We start from the raw sequence: 13,854 nt of genomic DNA, 5'->3' as shown, positions 1-13,854 counted from the left end.
TTTGTATATCTGTTTCCTGTCTCAACCACAAAACCGCAGTTAGACAGAGGTCATGATCCATGGTGGGAGAAAAGGGTTAAAGGTCAGATGTTGCTGACAAGGCAGCAGAAACATGTGACCTCTCGTTAACAATGTCGGGTAGCTCGGACTAGATCCACCGAGACAAGCAGGAATAAAACGGGTGATTAACATTATTCCTCAGGTACTGAAGCTAATAACGATTTTTACTTTAGTGCACTCTGTCTCCATTCACTAACTTCCCATTTAGTCGTTTGAATGACTTCTGTGCTAACTTCAGTCCTCTCAGTGCTGACAGCCCAAATTAGACGTTGTGTTAAAAGGTGCAACATCACACTTAAGTTTTAAGTTCACAGGTAGAACGATAAAGCCTTCAGGCTGATATTTCGGCTGCTATAAGCTTACCGTAGCTTTATTGTAATAAGTCTATTTGTCCAATAATTAACAACCTCTGGTACATAAATACCCAAATAGTTTGAGATCATTTAAAGGCAGTGTCTTCTTTACATAGATATTCCTTCAGAGAGCACTGAAGGGTTTTCAGTTGTTAAATAAGTATTTCATACAAAATGAGAAAAACTAAAATAAAAGGAATCTGTGAATAAGACTGATTCCTTATATTTTGTGTTTATGTTAAAAGAAGTTACTATTGGCAGAATTTTTGGCAGTATTGGTAGGGGTACAATTAAAACTGCTTGGTAATTTGTTTTTCCTCGATATTTGAGAAGTTTAAGTTGATATATATCAGAGAACAGGATGCTCTTATATTCAGTTTAACTGCGTGTTGGGTTAATATTATTAGTAGTAGTGTCTATTAGGGATGCACGATATTATCGCCACGTTATCTGTATCAGATTATGGCTTGAAAATATCGGCATCGGCAGACGTGTCATTTTTCTTCCGATATTTTCCAACAATAAAACACCGCTTTAATTTAGCCTAAATGCTCGATGATTCCCTAAAAAAAGAAAATGTTACCTACAAATAAATCTGGCATTTTGTACATAACCCAATTTTAAGTAGTTTTCTTATATCGCCCAATGAATGTGTACGTTTTAAAAAGCACTGTATTGTGTTAATTCTGCATATTCCATTGGGCCACTACAATAAGAGTAGGCATCAATTCCACTCCAGGGGAGACTTGATGTTCTCTGCAATAAGGTGGAAAAAAGCGTGCCTAATATATCGGTATCGAAATTGGCAAAAAGGGTTGGAAAATATCCGCATATCGGATATCGGCAAAAAATCCAATATCGTGCATCCTAGTGTCTATCTATCTGTATATATTTGACCTAAGATGCGCTGTCGCCTCTACAAGTTTCCTAGTTTGAGCCCCGGCTCGGACTAAGGGGGCCTTTCTGTGTGGAGTTTGCATGTTCTCCACGTGCATGCGTGGGTTCCCCCCGAATACCCCGGCTTCCTCCCACAGTCCAAAGACATGCTTGTTAAGTCAATTAGTGACTCTAAATTGCCCGTAGGTGTGTAAGTGAGCGTGAAAGGTTGTCTGTCTCTATGTCTCAGCCCTGTGATTGACTGGCAACCTGTTGAGGTGTAACCCCACCTCTCGCCCAATGACAGCTGGGATCAGCTCCAGCCCTTCTGCGACCCTGAACAGGATTAACAGTATACATAATGGATGGATGGATCATCTTTTTATCTACATATAGGGCTCTAGTTCACTTAAGATGTTAAGAAAAAACACAACACAATCCTTAAAGCTTTAAAGTATCCTGTTAACAAAGGTGTGGACTGATTCTGCTGCTGGTCTTGCCTCTCACACAGCGATCATTTTCTAACTGGTCCGAACAGTGGAGGTCTGAAGCTCCACAGCTGTGTGTGATCTTCGTCTTCTATCAGTCAGTCAATCAGCGACAGCGAGGCCTCGGTCTCCTGTGTGGCACCATCACACCATCCAGACTCTCTCTAATTCCATCTAACGGGTCCTGCTTTGAGTGACAGCTCGCTCTGCCACGCAGCCTCCCCCAGTCCCACCCACAGAAGACAGAGAAAGGCACAGCTGCCACTTTGAAACACGCTGCTCTCGTGGCTTTAACGTACCTGACAGATTGTGGGTTAGTGGATTATTGCTCTTTATGTGCCAAGTGCTTTTGAAGTATCAGTCATGCACTGTTGAGGGATTATTTTTTAAACATCTGTTTCGAATTCTGGAGTAATTAATTTAGGTTTAATTTTAGTCATTTTTAATTGGAGACATTTTTGAGGACGCTGTAACCCTTTTTGCGAAAACTGAAACTAACAGCACTTCACACACCTCAAGGTGCTTCTCCACAGCTGCACCTCACTTTGACCATGACAAATCTCCCGAAGTGATAGTAATGATTGTAATTGAACAGGCACAGTTTCTTCCCACAGTGCTCTATCTATCACCTTGGATGCAATCTGCTGCTTCCACTCTCATGTGTGTGTCTTTGTGTCTGTGTGTGTGTCAGTGGGTCCCTGTTTGCTCCCCTCTGGCAGCTGGCAGATGTGCTGGTTACCGTGAGCGACAGTGTGTGTTTGTGGGAGTGTTAGTGTGTTTGTGGGATTATGAAAAGCTCCCAGCGTGCTCTGCAAGCGTGGGTCCGCCGTGAGGCCGCGGCGAGGAAGCGGTTTGGTGGTGGTGGAGCCTGGGGCGGTCGCAGCAGCAGCCCTCAGACAACACGCGACTCATGAAGGGGGTGGGTGAACCCTGTGGGACGCAGAGCATGAAAGGTGGGGAGGAAGAGGAGGAGAGGATGAGATGGAAAACAAAAGAGAAGAGGAGAGAGGAAGCGCAACGTGGTTGATAGCTGACCGCAGAGTGAGGGAAAGGCCTTAACAGAGAGGAGCATGGGGACTCTGGACTGAGGGGAAATCTGTCAGAGCACAGAGTGGCTGTGTGTAAATATGTGCCTGTGTCCATGCGCACACTTTGTGCATGTGTGTGTGCTTGAGGTGATGGCTTTGTAATGAAAACAGCAGGCAGACAGCGGCCGAGGGTCCCTCTTGGCGGCTGACTGATGTCAGTCACCAGCGGACAATAGGCTCCCATGAGGGTGGCTGCTCGGATGAGGATGAATCCTTATTTTCTGAGTGTGTGTGCGTGTGTGTGTGTGTGTGTGTGTGCAAATCTAGAGTCAATTCTGTACTGTAACTAAACCAGGAAGTGGATTCAACATTTTCTCTATTAACAATAATACAACTGACAAATGACTGAATTCATGCAATAGAAGGTGATTAAAATGTCCATATGTGGATTTGTTCTCGTGTTAATTTCACTGTGTGTAAATATCTGTTCAGATTGTCACATTATGAATGACTCTCCCAGTTACCGTATATTGGAAGTGGACATAGCCTTTGGTTTCAAACCAATGACTGTATATATAGATGGACGATTCGTCTCTATCTGCTTTCATTGTACGAAAAAGAGCCCCCGTGTGGGGCGCTGCCATTTTATGTGCTGACATTTGGAGTCAGAGTTACACAGTAGAGATTGGCAGGTGGAGCTGCCGTAGCCACTTCCGCTAACCAAAACACACACTTAAATTAAAAAACCCCAGCAAGGATCCTGCACGCCGGCGTGTTTAATAGCAGAACAGCTTCTTTGTGTTGGTCTGAAGCAGACGTTCACAGATATGGAAACTTCAATGACTGTAGTGATTGTTCTAGTTATGTCTGCTCTCGCCGTTCCTCCTCTACTCTGCTAATCCAGAACAGATCGGCTGCAGGAGCTGGATTTGTCAATAGAGCTGTCAATCATCATTTAGACAGCATCAAATAACTAAAATAAACTGGATGTAAATCAGCATGATAAGAACTATCTATAATGACAGAAACCATGTTTGAGAAAAGATTATTTGGCATGTATTTTGATTTCATAGTTTGACTCATGTCCCATCTGTTAACATGGAGGAGGCGGGCTTTATGACCTCTGCAGCCAGTCAGCAGGGGGCGCTAGAGATGTTTTGGCTTCACTTTTAGGGAGCTGTCATGTCGTCCATCTTTTTTATATAGTCTATGGTTCAAATGTAAGGCCTAAGCTGTAAACCTTAATTCCTTCTATTGGCCAGCAGGGGGCGACTTCACTGGCTGCCAAAAGAAGCCTAATTTTGTGGAAGTAGATGCGAAAACGAGTCAACTTCTCAGTTGATTTATTACCTCATTAAAAAAATTACATAAGAGTTTATTTTCTCAATAGCTAGTTTCAAGTCTTCGGCAGTAGAACATGACGTTTACTAAATGATGGTCCCACTTAGATTGAAATATACGACATAGCCCGGTATGCTTCAGGCTGCGGATACCAGCGATCAACAAGTGGCTAACCCTAACCTGTTAAACAGGAAAGAGATGTAGCAATGCATATCTGCTTATTCAAATCACTTGTGGCTCCAAAAAACCCAACATGGTGATCGCCACAATATCGATCTACCGGCTTTTAAACAGTTTTTTTCACAAACATGTGGATGACATTATGGTGGCTACGTCCCATTCTTTTAAAAAGGTCGCCTCTGAAACGGGCCGTTCAGAACAGCTGCAGGTTTCTACGCAGAACCTTGCTTTCGCTGAAATCGACCAATCGCCATTCACCGCCATTCACCTCAGGCTGCCTTCTTGCACTAGCTTGTAGTCAAGTTGTTGTCAAGATTTCAACTTACCATTCCCATACCTCCTGGCGATTCTGGCTCGTACAAATAAGGCAGAATAACCGATCCAGGAGCAGCCATGTTTTCTACAACTTTGGAGTGACAGTGCAGTGTGGCTACATGGTCACTCCAAATACTGTCAGCCAATCGTGGCTAAGGTCTGCCCTTTGAATGGCAAAACGGCTTGTTCGTTTTAGGAGGAAGGAGAGGCTTAGAAAAATAATTTAATTAAAATATGTATCTAATTTTTAAGATTAGACCAACATTACCAACGTGAGTCAAAAACACATTTGAATAATAGAAAATTGATTGCATAGCTAATATATGTGCCCTTTAAACACTTGTGTTTTGGTGGATTAGGCTTAAGCGTGTCGGTTTATGGCTAAGGTTTGTTTAAGTCTCAAGGGAATGATTACAAGTCCCTGCGATGTCCTTGCGACTGATAAAAGAACAAAGGTTTGTGTGCATGCTGAGGTTGTCTCCTAGCATGTGGGCATTTGTACGAAAACGTTTTGGTGTCAGCATATCTGTTTCTGATATCCGTGTGTGATCCTTGTATGGAATTGCTTTGGAAGACTGTGTGAGTATGCGTGCCTGTTTGTGCGTGCGTGTGTGTGTGTTAGAGAGCGGGTTAGAGGCCCTGCTTGTCTCAGGGGAGCAGAGTGATATGGTGTCATGCTCCAGAGACCCACAGACAAATTAATTCACTTATTGACACTGCTGACACGTCTCAGTGACTTTGTAAAATGAACAATTGATCAGGCTTCCTCTCTCTCTCCCCGCTCTCTCTCTCGCACTCTATTTTCCCCGACCTCTCTCTTTCTCCTTCCCTTCACTTTCTCCGCCGTTTCACACTCTGACCCCTCTCGGACTCTCTCATCTCTCTGCTTCTTCCTTTCGCTCCTTTTTCCACTTTCCACTCTCCCTTTCCTTTTGGCTGGCCCATTGGCAGGCGTGGCACGTGCGCTAATTAATATAATTACGCACAAGCTGGTCATTAGCAGCAGAGGGGCCTGATATAATCAAGATGTCCGATTGTCTGCCTATGTGTGTTTCTGTGCGTGTTGGGAGTGCGTGTCTGCGGGTGAGACTGTGAAGCTTCTCCATCTGTGTGTCCGCTGAGTTAAAGCTGTCGCGTGAAAGTGGCACCAGGCCGGGAGTTGAACTTCAGTGAGTGTTTGTCCAGCGCCTTTATCTTTACCAGACGAGTAGCTGCAGCTTCAGCGAGACCGAGGCTCATAGAAAATCAAAGCAGGCTCCACATCAAGGTTGTTTATTTTCCATTAATCATAATTTGGGCACAGAGCACAATGAATGGCCGCTGCTCTCGGGGGGACAAACCGAGAGGGCCTCGGCCTGCTTTTTGTCTGGCTCCGGGCTGTGTTTTGATTCCGTGAGCCGCAGAGGAAGGGTCCAGTTAGGGTTGGCATTACGCTGCTTTACGCACACACATGGACACACAAAGATCATTGAATGGGTGTAGAAACCATATTTTATTAGATAGCTAGGTTGTGCTGCACTGCTGTGGTTCACCACTCCTCTACTTCCTTTTTTCCCCTACTTTTGATAGCTCTACAGATCAGATCAATTTCTTGCAGTGAAAGACTGAAGAGGGGGGAGAAAAAGGAAGCTTAAGGAGGAAAACGGCTACAGTCTGATTTTGCTACTTTTTCCAAATAGTAAAGCCACGATTTGAGAAGCAACTCAACATTTGCATTTGTGCATAAAAGTGTGAGTAAAATGTGTAAGTATGTGTGCATGTGCTTGCATGCACAAGGGCCGGTATGAAACCATCGGAGCGAGTGGCGTTGCAGCAAACCTCGCAGGGAGGGAGGAAGGCAGCTCCATGGCCGAGTGAGCAGAACAGTACATAAAGCTTGTGCTTCGCCATTCTAAATCACAGCGTTTACTTTTTTTTCCATCAGAAAAGTGAGCTGCAGCCAGCAAGGATAAAAGAGGAGTAACAACGGGAGAAAGACATCAATATTGCAGATACCTAGTTTGTCTGGAGCGTGGAGGGGAAGAAAACCTGCCAAAAAAGGTGTGTGGGTGTGTACAACCATCTCACAGTGTCTCCTTTGCTTTGCACATTTCCATCTATCTTCCTGTGCGGAGGGACACTGACTTTTAACTGCCTTTTATTGCTTTATTAGAGTGCGGAGGATTTACGGCGCAGGCCCTGCCTCTGTCTGTCAGCGGCTCTGAGGAGGGCTGTCCTGATCTATGTCTGCCCATGCTCGCCGTCTGGGTTTTAAACGACAAACTTGTAAAGAGGAAAGCAGGGACTGGGCCTCAGCCGCAGACTTGTTGTGTTAGCGAGCTAATGTTTATTAGCCTGTTAGTACCTGTGCTTTTTTACCCTCCATAAAAAAAGTAACAGCCTGCATCTGCCCCACACTTTCTCTGCTTTAGTAGGAGAGGTTGTTAAAAAGACTTTAATGAGACAAGCACAGTGTGAATGTCACAGGTACATCCTGCAAAAACAGGAATAAAAAACAAACACTCCTTTTTACTCTTGGTAAGAGGAGTGATCTGCATAGGTGTACGTTTATAGAATAATTGTGTGTTTGTGTTTTTGTCGATTTAACGGTAGATAAGAAGTGCGAGGAGGACTTTTGAAAGGATTATGACTCTGCTGTCGCATTGACTCTGACCATCTTTGACTTTTATCCATAAAAGCGTGGGAGGTAAAAGAGAGAGTGACAGCAAAAGAGGGACAGAGGAAGTGAGAGCGAAAACGAGACGTTAGAAATAGTTAAGGGGGGGCCAGAGAGCAACCTCAGAAAATACCAAACGCTAGAGACACATTTTTGTACTTGCACCGACACACACACATCAAGCCCCATCAATACACACACACACAAACGCACATATTTTTTCCGTGGTCACCGGATCCTCAGACGACGCCTTGTGCAACAAGGTGGGATTTGGACTTAAGTGCAGTCCGATCAATTGAGCTGTAATGGTACCTTAGTGCCAAGGCCATTCTCTGGACTCTGCAGTCGATAGCAGAGGCAGGTAATGCTCCTGAATTCAGACTTTCACTCACAACTCTGCTCTCTTTCTCCTCACCAAGCAGAGAATCCTCCGCTTAAATGTTGTTTTACTGCAGGAAACAATGCAGCCAAGGACGGACGGATGGACTAGACATTTTTTGTGTCCCTCAAATGACCTCTAACCTTGTCCTCTATAACCAGCACGTGCTTTACAATGATGAAAATGAAGGATTGCTGCAGAGTTTTTAGAACACAATTATGATTATGCTACTTTCAGAGTTCATACTGTATTTACTGCATATATGTGATGGTGGTAACAAGTCGTAAATCATCAGAAACATGGTCATAAATATGTACATAAATCATAAACAAAGTAATGTATGCACCATTCTGACATATTCAGTATGTAACATACTGTAACATTAACAACCTGCATAACATTTTTAATTTAATCAAATTTCATGTAAAAAGGTGGTAATTTGTGTTTTGGTGTGAGATTTTGACTTTTATGCAAAGTCCAAACTATCTTCTTCCTCATCCTCTTTCCCTGATGCTGCAGTCAGAGGAACTCTGTGCACACTTCACACACACACACACACACACACACACACACACACACACACACACACACACACACGCACACACACATACACACACACACACACACACACACACACACACACACACACACACACACACACACACACACACGCAGACACAGTGTCAGACACAAACATGCCTGCTCATGTGTTCTTTTATAAGCAGAAGAAAAACTGCTGGGATATGATTAGAAGTTGTTGCATGAGACAGAAAGCAGTGGGAGAGGAAAAAGGCAGAAATTGCACACTTGGGCCTCTGGCTCCTGAATACATGCTGGTGTGTTAATTTAAGTTTGTGTTGCCAGTCCCTGTGTGTTACAGTGCACTTTTCTACGTGGGCACACACCCGCTCTATCTGCCCAGCGACCCAGAGGGAAAGGCGGGTAGTGGCACGCTGTAATGGTTTACAGTCTGAGGAGGACAAATATATAGAAGCAGAACATTACACACTCTAACTGAATGTTAATACGAAATCTGAAACGCTTCACATGAGACTCCGTCGAGCTTTTCGCTTTCACCCGTTTCATTTTCAATATCTGCCCGCCTTAGGGAGATGCACTTTGTTTTACACTGATGTGCTTTTTGTCTGCTTGGTTTGTGTCTGAGACGCTGGTGTGATGCTTGTGTGGCCTTTAATTTCACTGATTTATGTTTTCCACACGTGCACTCTGGAGTTCAACTAAAGCCAAGACAGTTTTATTCCTGTATCTGATCCATACACTTATATACATTTATTTCTTTTTGTATGTCATGTAAATTGTTTTACATTCCAGATAAAGAAACTGTTCAGAGTATAAAAGGCATCAAAACTTTGCTTTATTCACCAAATAAATTATTCTTTTCTGCTGTAGGGTAAATGATTCACTTCACTTCTCTTATATTAGTTATATCATTTTTAGAATAATAAACTAAATTGCTTAAAATGATAAAGAATGAAAATTGAACTTGCAGGTTGCCAGACTTCTATCTAACTCTGGTCAGGTATAAGCATCACTCCGCTGCCAGTGTGTGACTGTGTTGCTTATCTGTTATTTAATCAAATGCTGTTAGTGGTCCTTTGAGTCAGCCAGAGGGACTTAGTGTGCTCACATCAATGGAAAAATACTGTGTGAGGTGTGAGACAAACAGTACCTAACTGCAGGGCACAAAGGCTCCAGATAACTAGTTTATTTCTCTATTAATGCAGGAATGAAACGTATCTTAGAAACTAAGCAAAAGATGAGGTGCAAAAGGGTCATTAAGTTCTACAGTACAAATATACTAAGGTAATTCTCATCTTGCTCATTTATATTCTTATATCAACAATACATGAAACAATAAGAAAGCCCAGAGGTTAAAAATAATGTGTTTGTTCCACATCATAGTGTTAAGTTCACACATTTATTTGCAGTAATTTTCAATGTAGACATTGATCAATATCTTAAATTTTGACCTTTTCAAGCACTAGACAAAAGGTCAAAGGTTACCAAAGGCATCATCCTGAAGATCATGAATGATTTCTAGAAATGTGTGTATTTCTAAAGTAGCAATTCTCGGATCCATCGGCTATAGTCTGACTACGATGTAGCCTCTGGGGACAACGGTGAAAATGTCGGGGCATGAAGCCGGCGGTTAGCGATACTTCCTTTTTCGGTGTGCTGCATTGTTTACAGAAAAATAAACCGTTTTTCTCGTGATTTACAAATTACAAATTTGAAATTACAGCATCATGTTGCAGTTTGTAAAAAGTCAAAATGAAGCTCTGTCAGGTCTGTCGTCAAGAGGAGAAGAAAGCTACTTTTAAAATGCTCTTTTGTTGAAAGGAGGTTGGATTGATCTGATGCATTCGAGGATTCCGGAAATCTGAACGCTGAACGGCTTTCGTGACGCCGCGTCAGGGAATTTGTCTCAAGTTGAATTTTAGATCTAGAGCCGATTGTTAGCTGTTAGCATGCAGATGTCTGTTTATAGAGATTAATAAGAAGCTAAATCGTTGTCAGATGACGCTGATGGGAGCCGGAATGTCATTACGGTGAATTATGTTCCACCTGCTTGCTCTCCACACAGACTGTTTTTCCTGCATACCCCGCAGCCTGTTGATACGTAACTGGTCAATTTTACTTGGACTAAAAGCGTACTACAAACAGGAACAACACTTGTCGTCCCTAAAACCCACGTCCCTGCGTACACATTCTACATTTCTATGTATGTGTGTAAATAAAGATTACTAAAATAGCAGCAGCCTCTTTATCAAAGAGTTGAGTGGATCAGCCTTATGACCAACATTGTCATCATTAGTATGCAAGTGATGCAGAATTAATCACACTTTGATGACAAGATTATCTTTCAAACTATCTAAACAGACTTTTACAAATACATATTTCATCCCTGTTTGTCCTCAGCATCACCTTTGGGAACACAATTACTCCAATGAGAGTGAATTTATCCTCTTAAGAGATTTAAACCACAGATTTTCACATACGCCCTTAAAACGAATGCTGTTACACTGTTCCCAACAGGTGATTTGGTATTTATCAAGTAACAATGCAGTTTCTACTCTTCCCATGATCTTAAGGCACTTCCTGTTCTTTCCTGGCCAGTGATAGCGTCAGTAACAGCCCCATCATGCAGAGCTTGCCTCACTGCTTTATTTCTGATGGCATACGTGTCTCCTCATGTGTCACATAAGGTCACTGAGGTTTCTATCATATTCATGTGTGTATTTGTCTTCCTGTGTGCTGGCAGATGATGCTGATAAGATGCAACGCACACGGATATGTATTTGTGACCGAGGTGGGATTGTGTCATTGCGTGTCAATGAGCCACCGTGTTGCTTCTGTGTGATTACAGCGAGAAATGACACAAATCAGCCCTTTAGTCCACAGAGACAGAGAGCGAGGGAGAGAAGGGTGAGAGGGGGTGATGTGGAGGGAGGGATAATTTTAGAAAGAGCGAGACTTGATGTTCTCAGATAATCTTGAGCATGTCTGTGCTCTGCTTGTTACGTGTGTGTGTGTGTGTGTGTGTGTGTGTGTGTCCTAACTGCTGCCATGTCCAACAATTCCTCAGAGCTTTGATGACCAGCTGAGCCCCTTGCACACCTCTCCCTCCTTCATAATGCCCCCAGAGACACTTGAAACCTTTGGCACATGAATGTTTTGTATAAAAGTGTGTGCGTGAGAGACATTGTGTCTTCATGCACATGAACACGGATTGTTTTGTATTTAGTCTTTAACCTATTTATCGCTCTATTATAAGGCTGTGTGTTACCGTGAGACCCGGTGGAGGTGACAGCATCACTGTGACTGATAACATGTTTTGTCCCTAAAGTCCTCATGACACTGAGCTGCATCTGGAGACCACACACACACAAATGCAACAACACGTTCACACACAGATGCACACTATTGTGCTCTTTTAATGAGTGTATCAGAGAACAAAGCTGATAAAAATGCGTACCATAGCCCAGCTTTTAAAAAGAGAATAAGAAATGGGCTACTGTGCTGCCATGCAGCATGCTTAATCGCGCTGCACACGCTGCACGTGCACCTCGCATACTTTCACATACTGTACTGGAAGAGAACACACAGCTATACACACAAAACTTGAACAAATAAACACACACATGCAAATTAAAAACGCACATGTGTATAATTGCTGTGCATGTCAGTGCGAGTGCAGCAGCTCTGTACAGGACGGCTTTGACATCTCGTTTGCATCTCTGCATGAATACATACGCAAAGAGGCACTCAGTGAATCAAACCCTTCTTGTGTGTGTGTGTTCTGCCTACATAATATAGATTCAAATATATGTTTAAGCTATTGTCCTTAGATGTCCCTACTGCTCTTAAAACACTTGCTTCTTTCTTTTTTAATAGATATTTTCAGCTCTCATTATTTCATCTTCTATTTTTGTCTTAGATTTTTCTCTCTGACCTGCGTCACTCCTGAATGCTTATCTTTGTCACTTAATCTGATTTCCGCTGGCCTCCTAGTTTGTCTCTAAAGTAGTAAAATAGGCTTGTTCCTGAGGTATCGCTCTCTTCAGCTCGTTGCTGTTGGTCCGTTCCCCACCAGGGGGCAGTGGCACTACACTGATGTCTGAGCGGGGGCATCAGGCCTGGTTGGAGCTGACACACACACCAAAGAAGTTCCTGAGCACAGCAGCGCGCTGAGCTGCATATCAATGAGTGATGATGAATAATGAAGGTTCGAGGAGGGGAGAGCATTTTGTTATTAATGTGAATCTGTTGTCTTTCATTTAGATTGCACAGTAAGTCCCTTTGTCAAGAGAGGAGTGTTGACACACTCTTTTGCCTGGATGATAATTTACTCTGCGCGTGTGTGTCTGTGTGTGTGTGTGTGTTAAGAAGTGCACACACATCAAAAGTTGTCACTCAGGTGTAATTAGGGAGAGTCTTTCTGCTGTCCTCCGACTCTTTACATTGCAAACACTGTGCAAACGGGGTGTGTGTATGCGTGTGTGTGTGTGTGTGTGTAGAGTGTGAACTTGTCTTCATGGCTTGTTTAATTATTTGCTGAATGTTTGAGGTACTGTGCAGGCAAATCTTGTTGTCAACCCACTTTGGAAACACTTAAAGTATTGTTGTCCACACTGTTTTAGTGTGTCCATCAGTGTGTGTATTTACATGATGCATGAGGGGGTGTGTGTGTGGGTGTGTGTGAGTGTTTGCCAGAGAGAGAGAGAGGGAGATAGAGAGAGCTGTGTGTGATGTCTAGAGCGGGGATCACATTCAGCCTCGGGGTAGGTGAACCTATTGTAAACAATGGATCTGACAGAATGTAGGCCTTCACATCTCTAGCCCTGTGTGTGTGTGTGTGTGTGTGTGTGTGTGTGTAGACCTTCATACAAGGCCATTGGAGGCCACTGAGGAACCCCAGGGCAGACTGGCCTCTCTGACCGAGTGTCTTTGTACCTCCTCTCTCCAGGGGCTCCTTCTGTTTGAGGTGAGGAAGAGGAGGAGCAGGAGGAAGAGGAGTGGAAGGAGGAGGAGGGCTGAGGAGGGACTGGATGCAGCCATGGCCTGTACGCCCGGTCCATAGAGGAGCTGCTGAGTGGAAGAGAGATCAGAGAAGACAGAGACGACCAACAGGTGAGACAACATCCTGAGCGGACGAGCACCGACAGAGAGCTCGAAGAGATGATGCTTTCATTGTCCACGAGTCTGTTAGGATGACTTATTGTTCTGTGTGTAAAATGCTGAGAAATTATTAAATGTTCAGTTTTCAGAGGTCAAGCTGACATTTTAAAATACTTGTTTTATTGAATCAGAAGTTTGTTAACCAAAGAGATTTGTGTGGACATAAAACAGAGAAGAAAACTAAATATCCAGCAAAAATGCATTAAATAATTTAATCACCTGGTCACTTAATATCAACATCAAGTGCAATAGAGCTAAAGTGATGAGGATGAGTGAAAACTAATAAGCAATTTTCATAATAAATTGAATGTTTTTGTTTTTTTTAGCAAACATGCTAACTTCTCTTCTTGATCACATAAGGGGCGATGTCTGCACTGATTCCACACTTGACATGCGTCACTCTCCACAATCACCTGACAAACACTTCCTCCTAATTTGGCGGTCTAAGCTTCCGGTCTCTCCCACCACTGCCCCGAAT

This window comes from Semicossyphus pulcher, unplaced genomic scaffold (genome assembly GCF_022749685.1).
Source record: "Semicossyphus pulcher isolate SPU_LCO1_2020_fin unplaced genomic scaffold, fSemPul1.0.p SCAF_3, whole genome shotgun sequence".
Taxonomy (NCBI): domain Eukaryota; kingdom Metazoa; phylum Chordata; class Actinopteri; order Labriformes; family Labridae; genus Semicossyphus; species Semicossyphus pulcher.
This window is presented reverse-complemented; position numbering follows the sequence as displayed.